This window comes from Sapajus apella, unplaced genomic scaffold, assembly GCF_009761245.1.
Source record: "Sapajus apella isolate SASKATOON/1434 unplaced genomic scaffold, GSC_monkey_1.0 scaffold109, whole genome shotgun sequence".
NCBI classification, from domain to species: Eukaryota; Metazoa; Chordata; class Mammalia; order Primates; family Cebidae; genus Sapajus; species Sapajus apella.
The window spans coordinates 4,404,285-4,409,752 of NW_022437049.1; the positions used below are offsets into that span (position 1 = coordinate 4,404,285).

At 36.7% G+C, this 5,468-nt stretch overlaps 1 non-coding gene across 1 annotated transcript; it reads left to right on the forward strand.

Moving 5' to 3' along the window:
* The first annotated feature begins 3,419 nt into the window (after positions 1–3,419).
* On the forward strand, positions 3,420–3,521 carry LOC116537392. Its single transcript, XR_004263109.1, has one exon. It is a non-coding gene; the product is annotated as a small nucleolar RNA U13 (small nucleolar RNA).
* Positions 3,522–5,468: the final 1,947 nt, after the last annotated feature.

Consider the following 5,468-nt stretch of genomic DNA (forward strand, 5'->3'; position numbering starts at 1 on the left):
CTGCTTTTCCCAACAACTTTATTTTCTCAGACCAGCTTCCTTAACGCAGGACACCATAGGTATGGGAAACCCTGGGCTCAGATCCTTACAGCAGAAAATGGGGACTCTTTCCCAGATTCATTTGAAAATCACAGAAGGATGGCGATTGATCTTGCTTGGTATAAACGTCCGCCTGTAGTACCTGTCCTTTAAAGAAGGCAGTCTTATACTGATGGCTTGACCCTAGTCTCTTTTTGTTTTTTTGAGACAGGGTGTAGCTGTGTCACCCAGACCACAGTGCAGTGGCATGATCATAGCTCACTGCAGCCTCACCCTACCAGGCTCAAATGATCCTCTTGCATCAGCATCCCTAGTAGCTTGGACTGCAGGAGCATGCCACCACACCCAACTAATTTTTTAATTTTAGTGAAGATGAAGTATTGCTATGCTGCCCAGCCTGGTCCTGAAATCCTGAACTCAAGTGATTCTCCTGCTTCAGCCTCCCGCAGTGCTGAGAGCCACCCTGCCTGATAACCCTAGTCTCTTGTAGAAGTGACTCATCCTATTCCCATGAGAGAGTAGAGGAAGATAATTATGAATGAAGAGTTACATCAAAAGTGGATCATAGAGGTCCATGAATTGCAGGTAAAAAAGTTAGATTTTTTTAGGAGACACAGAAACATTTGAGATATTTGACCAGGGAAGTGACATAGAGTTGAGTTTAGGAAGATTAGTTTGATAGAAATGTGTTAAGACTGAACGGAAAGTAGAAGGGATGGGTAATGGTGATGTAGGTAATTTTGCTAAAATATCCATTCTGTTCAAACAGCTGGAAAATCTAAAAATCATTTTCTTTTATGTGTCAAAGAGTGAAGAAGGTATTCAGGAACTATGGGCTAAGATCTTGGTGGAGAAGAGAAACTAGAGAGATGAACTCATCATCCAAGACTACTTTGTTCTTGAGGGCATTTACTGAACTTGAAAAGACATATTCTGTGAGTTATTTTTCCTTTTGGCTCTCAGCTCCATTTCATCTCTTTGCTTCGTATCTCAGGGCCAACAAGCCTGAAAACTACTTTTCCCAGACTTTCTTGCCAGCTGAGTTCCAGTTAGGTTCCAGCAATGGGAAACACTAGAGGAAGAAAAGAATGAGAATATAACAATGAACCCACATTGAGAAAGTGACAGTCTGTCCTGACATTCAGCAGGATAGGTCAATAGCCACAGATAAAGCCTTTGATGGGTCCTGGATTGTTAATGTTTTTCTCTCTAGTTTCAGAAAACTGCCAAAGTGCCAAGTTAATAGGAAACAATACTTCTCTAAGGCCATACTGCAGTTGTAAAGTATCATAATGTCTTCTTTAATGATGAATGCTTTCTTACTCATTGGAAAATACCTTTTCCTATAATAATTTGTGGTTTGAAATTATATCTGTAAGAATGAAACACATCTCACTTTTGCCTGAAGGATTGGAGCCTCTTTGATATAAAGAAGCAAACTTGATATCCAATCTGTATGCTGAGTTTTAGAGACAACATTCCACATATATCTTAACTTTTTCATTTCTAAGGAACTAGGACTGTGATCCACTTTGCAGTCCAGGTATGATATTGACTCTTTACATACAGACTTGTTTTGCTTTGAACCTATTCAAACACTGCTTCACTTAAATTTCATCTAAACTCTATGCTTCCCCCCAAATTCTGCAATAACACTGTCTTTCTTGGTGTTTGGTGAGATGCTCCATGCCTCCTCTGGTGCTTCCCTTGTTGCAACAGCCTAATCAATCTGTCTTTGTCGAACTATAATGTTGCCCCTGTGGTCTTAGGTTGATTGGATGAGGAAAGAAAGAAGCCATTTTTCCACTTATGACAGTGACTTATTGTAGGTTCCAACAACTTTCGTGTTGGTTTCTGCAGCATTGATGGGATTAACTCCTGAGCTTCTGATGAGAAGTGGTAGGTCGCTTTCAACAGCAGTACCAGGAGCAGTGGCAATCATGTGGGTTGGTTGGCTACAACCCAGGGGATAAGGTGGCTTCTTAATTTCTGGGTGATATTTCCTTTCCCTTTCACTTCTTCAGTTCTTCCAATATTTCTACAACCAATTGTCTGATTATAACAAGTAAATCCTTCTCTGCTAGAAATAGAGGGTGGTTTCATTTTTCTCAATGGTCACTAGCTGATATAGTATCTGAGGTTCTGAGCTGCACTTTGGCAGCTTTCTGGGACTAGAGAGAAAAACAGTAAGAATTCAAACCTGGCAGGGAGAGGCGGCTCACGCCTGTAATCCCAGCACTTTGGGAGACTGAAGTGGGCGGATCATAAGGTCAAGAGATCGAGACCATCCTGGCCAACATGGTGAAATCTTGTCTCTACTAAAAATAGAGAAATTAGCTAGGTGTGTAGCATGTGCCTGTAGTCTCAGCTACTCAGAAGGCTGAGGCAGGAGAATTGCCTGAACCCAGGAGGCGGAGGTTGCAGTGAGCCAAGATCGCACCACTGCACTCTAGCCTGGTGACTGAGCAAGACTCTGCTTAAAAAAAAAAAAAAAAAAAGAAAAAAAAATCAAAACTCTGAATACCAAGGATTTCACCTTGGTAAGTAGGAGTTAATCAGGTATAAAACAGCTCCCACAACTGAGCTTCCAGTCCTCTGGGTAGACCACAAAACCCCAAGCCTTGAAATTGGATTAAGATGGTCCTGGTCGACTTAAGCCCTCTAGGCTTCTTAAATTAATCAGTTTTGGAAAATTCTCTATCTTATATTCTCAAATATTGCTTTTGCTTCTCTTTTGGGAATAACAATTAATTGCATTTTGCATATTCTTATTGCATATTCCATGTTTCTTACCTACTTCTCTGCATTTTCCATCCTTTTGTCTGGTGTCCATACTTCATTTTGATAGATTGTTTTAACCTAATTTTTAGTTTAATAATTCTGCTGTATCTAATTTGGGATTAAAGCCATCCATTGAATTCTTAACTTTTGCTATTGTCCTTTTCCTCAATTCTAGAACTTCTAGATTTTTTTCAAGTCTGTTGCCACTTTTTAAAGTTGCTAGTTCTTTGCTTTTGAATTTAAAAAAATTTGGCTTTATTGACATTTTTAATTTTCATGCTTTTAGTAATATGATTAAAATATATAAATAAAAAATTGGTAGAACTACAAAGAGAAATATACAAACCTATAATTATAATGGAATATGATAAGATGCTTCTCTCAGTAATTGACAGAAACAGCAGACAAGAATTATTAATAATTAAGACAATTTGAACAGCATGACTAACAAAACTACTTAATGTCCACATGTAGAGGTCTGCACTCAACAATGATAGAGTGCATATTATTTTTCAAGCTCACGGGGAGTATGAAGATGATGCTGGTTCTTCCAAATGCATCTGTAGACTCAGTGCAATCCCAGTCAAACTACCAGGCAGATTCTCTTGTAGTTTTTAAGTGATGAGTGAGTTTTCACCCTCATGTGTGAGACCTGCCTCCCTCAAACCTTGTTACAATGTAGGCACGTTACCCATCTGACATGAAAACAAAACAAAACAAAATACCAGTCAGGTATTTTCCAGGACCTGACAAACTTATTCTAACATTAACCTAAAAATAGTAACATTAAAAGACTGAGAATAGTTAAGACATCCTTGAAAAAGAAAGGATACTTAAATTTAAGACAGAATATTTAAGACATCTTTGAAGAAAAAAAAGAAAACTTGAGAAAACTTGGCCTACTCACTATCAAGACTTGTAAATTTATAATGATTAAGATAGTGTGATATTGGCAAGAAGACTGAAAAATAGACCAATGGGAGAGAAGATATGACCCAGATATTTATTTATGTATGTGTATCAGTATGTAAGTATATATACCTATTGTGAAAAGGCTATATTTTTAATAAATAATGCCAGGACAATTTGATATCCATAAAGGAAAAAAATGAAATAGGACCCTTTTCTCACACTATATATAAAATATAATTCTAAGCAGTCATAGATCTAAATGTGAATGGAAAAGTGGTAAAGCTTTTAGAAGGTAATACAGGTGAATGCCTTCAAGACTTCAGGGTGTGGAAAAACAAGATTCAGAAAGCTCTAACTATAAAATAAAGGACTGATGTATTTGTTTTAAACACAATATTAACTACTTTTATTTATATATTTTAGTAATTGATTTTTATTAATAACATTTTAATTAATCACAATTATATATATTTATGGTATATAATGTGATGTTTTGTTATATGTATACAAAGGGGAATTACTAAATCAATCTAACTAGAATATCACCTGTTTTTGAGGTGAGACATTTGTAACTTACTGTCTTAGGTTTTTTGAAATGTATAATATGTTATTATTAACTATAGTCACCCTGCAGTGCAATAGAGCTCAAAAACTGATTCTTCCTGTTTAACTGAAACTTTGTACTCTTTGACCAATATTTCCCTATTCCCTCCTTACTTCCCTGCACCCCCAAGTCTCCACTAAACATCATTCTATTCTACACTTCTGTGAGTTTGGTTTTTTTAGATCCCACATAAATTAGATCATACAGTGTCTGTCTTTCTGTGCCTACCTTATTTCACTTAACATAATGTCCTCCAGGTTTATCCATGTTGTTGAAAATAACAGGATTTCCTTCTTTATAGGGTTGAGTATCAGTCCACTGGGTATATACACCACATTTTCTTTATCCAGTCATTTGTTGATAAAACACTTAGGTTGATTGCATATCTTGACTATTGTAAATAATGCTGCAATGAACAAGGGAGTACAGATATCCCTTAGACATTGATTAAGTTCCTTTGGATATATACCCAGAAGTGGGATAGCTAGAACATTTGGTTGCTCTATTTTAAGCTTTTTGAGGAACTTCCATACCATTTTAAAGAATGGCTATACTAATTTATATTTCCACCAACAGGGTCCAAGGGTTTCCTTTTCTTCACATCCTTGTCAACATTTATCTTTCCTCAGTTTGGTAACAGCCATTCTAACAGATATGAGGTGATATCTCATTATGGTCTTAATTTGTATTTCTCTGATGATTAGTGACGTTGAGCATTTTTTCATGAACCTGTTGGCCATTTGTATGTCTTCTTTTGAGAACTATCTATTCAGGTCCTTTGCCCATTTTTAAAATTGGGTAATTAGTTTTCTTGCTATGCAGTTGATTAAGTTCTTTATGTATTTTGGCTATTAACCTCTTATCAGGTGCATGACTTGGAAATATTTTCTCCCATTCTGTGGACTGTCTCTTCACTCTGTTAATTGTTTCATCTGCTATACAGTGGCTTTTTAGTTTGATGCTATCCCATTTGTCCATTTTTGCTTTTGTTGCCTGTGTTTTCAGTGTTTTCTATATACATATAAATCACTGCCCAGGCCAATGTGCAGCATGTTTCCTTGTAGTGGTTTTACAGCCTCAAGTCTTATATCTGAGTCTTTAGTCTATTTCAAGTTGATTTGTCCATATAGTG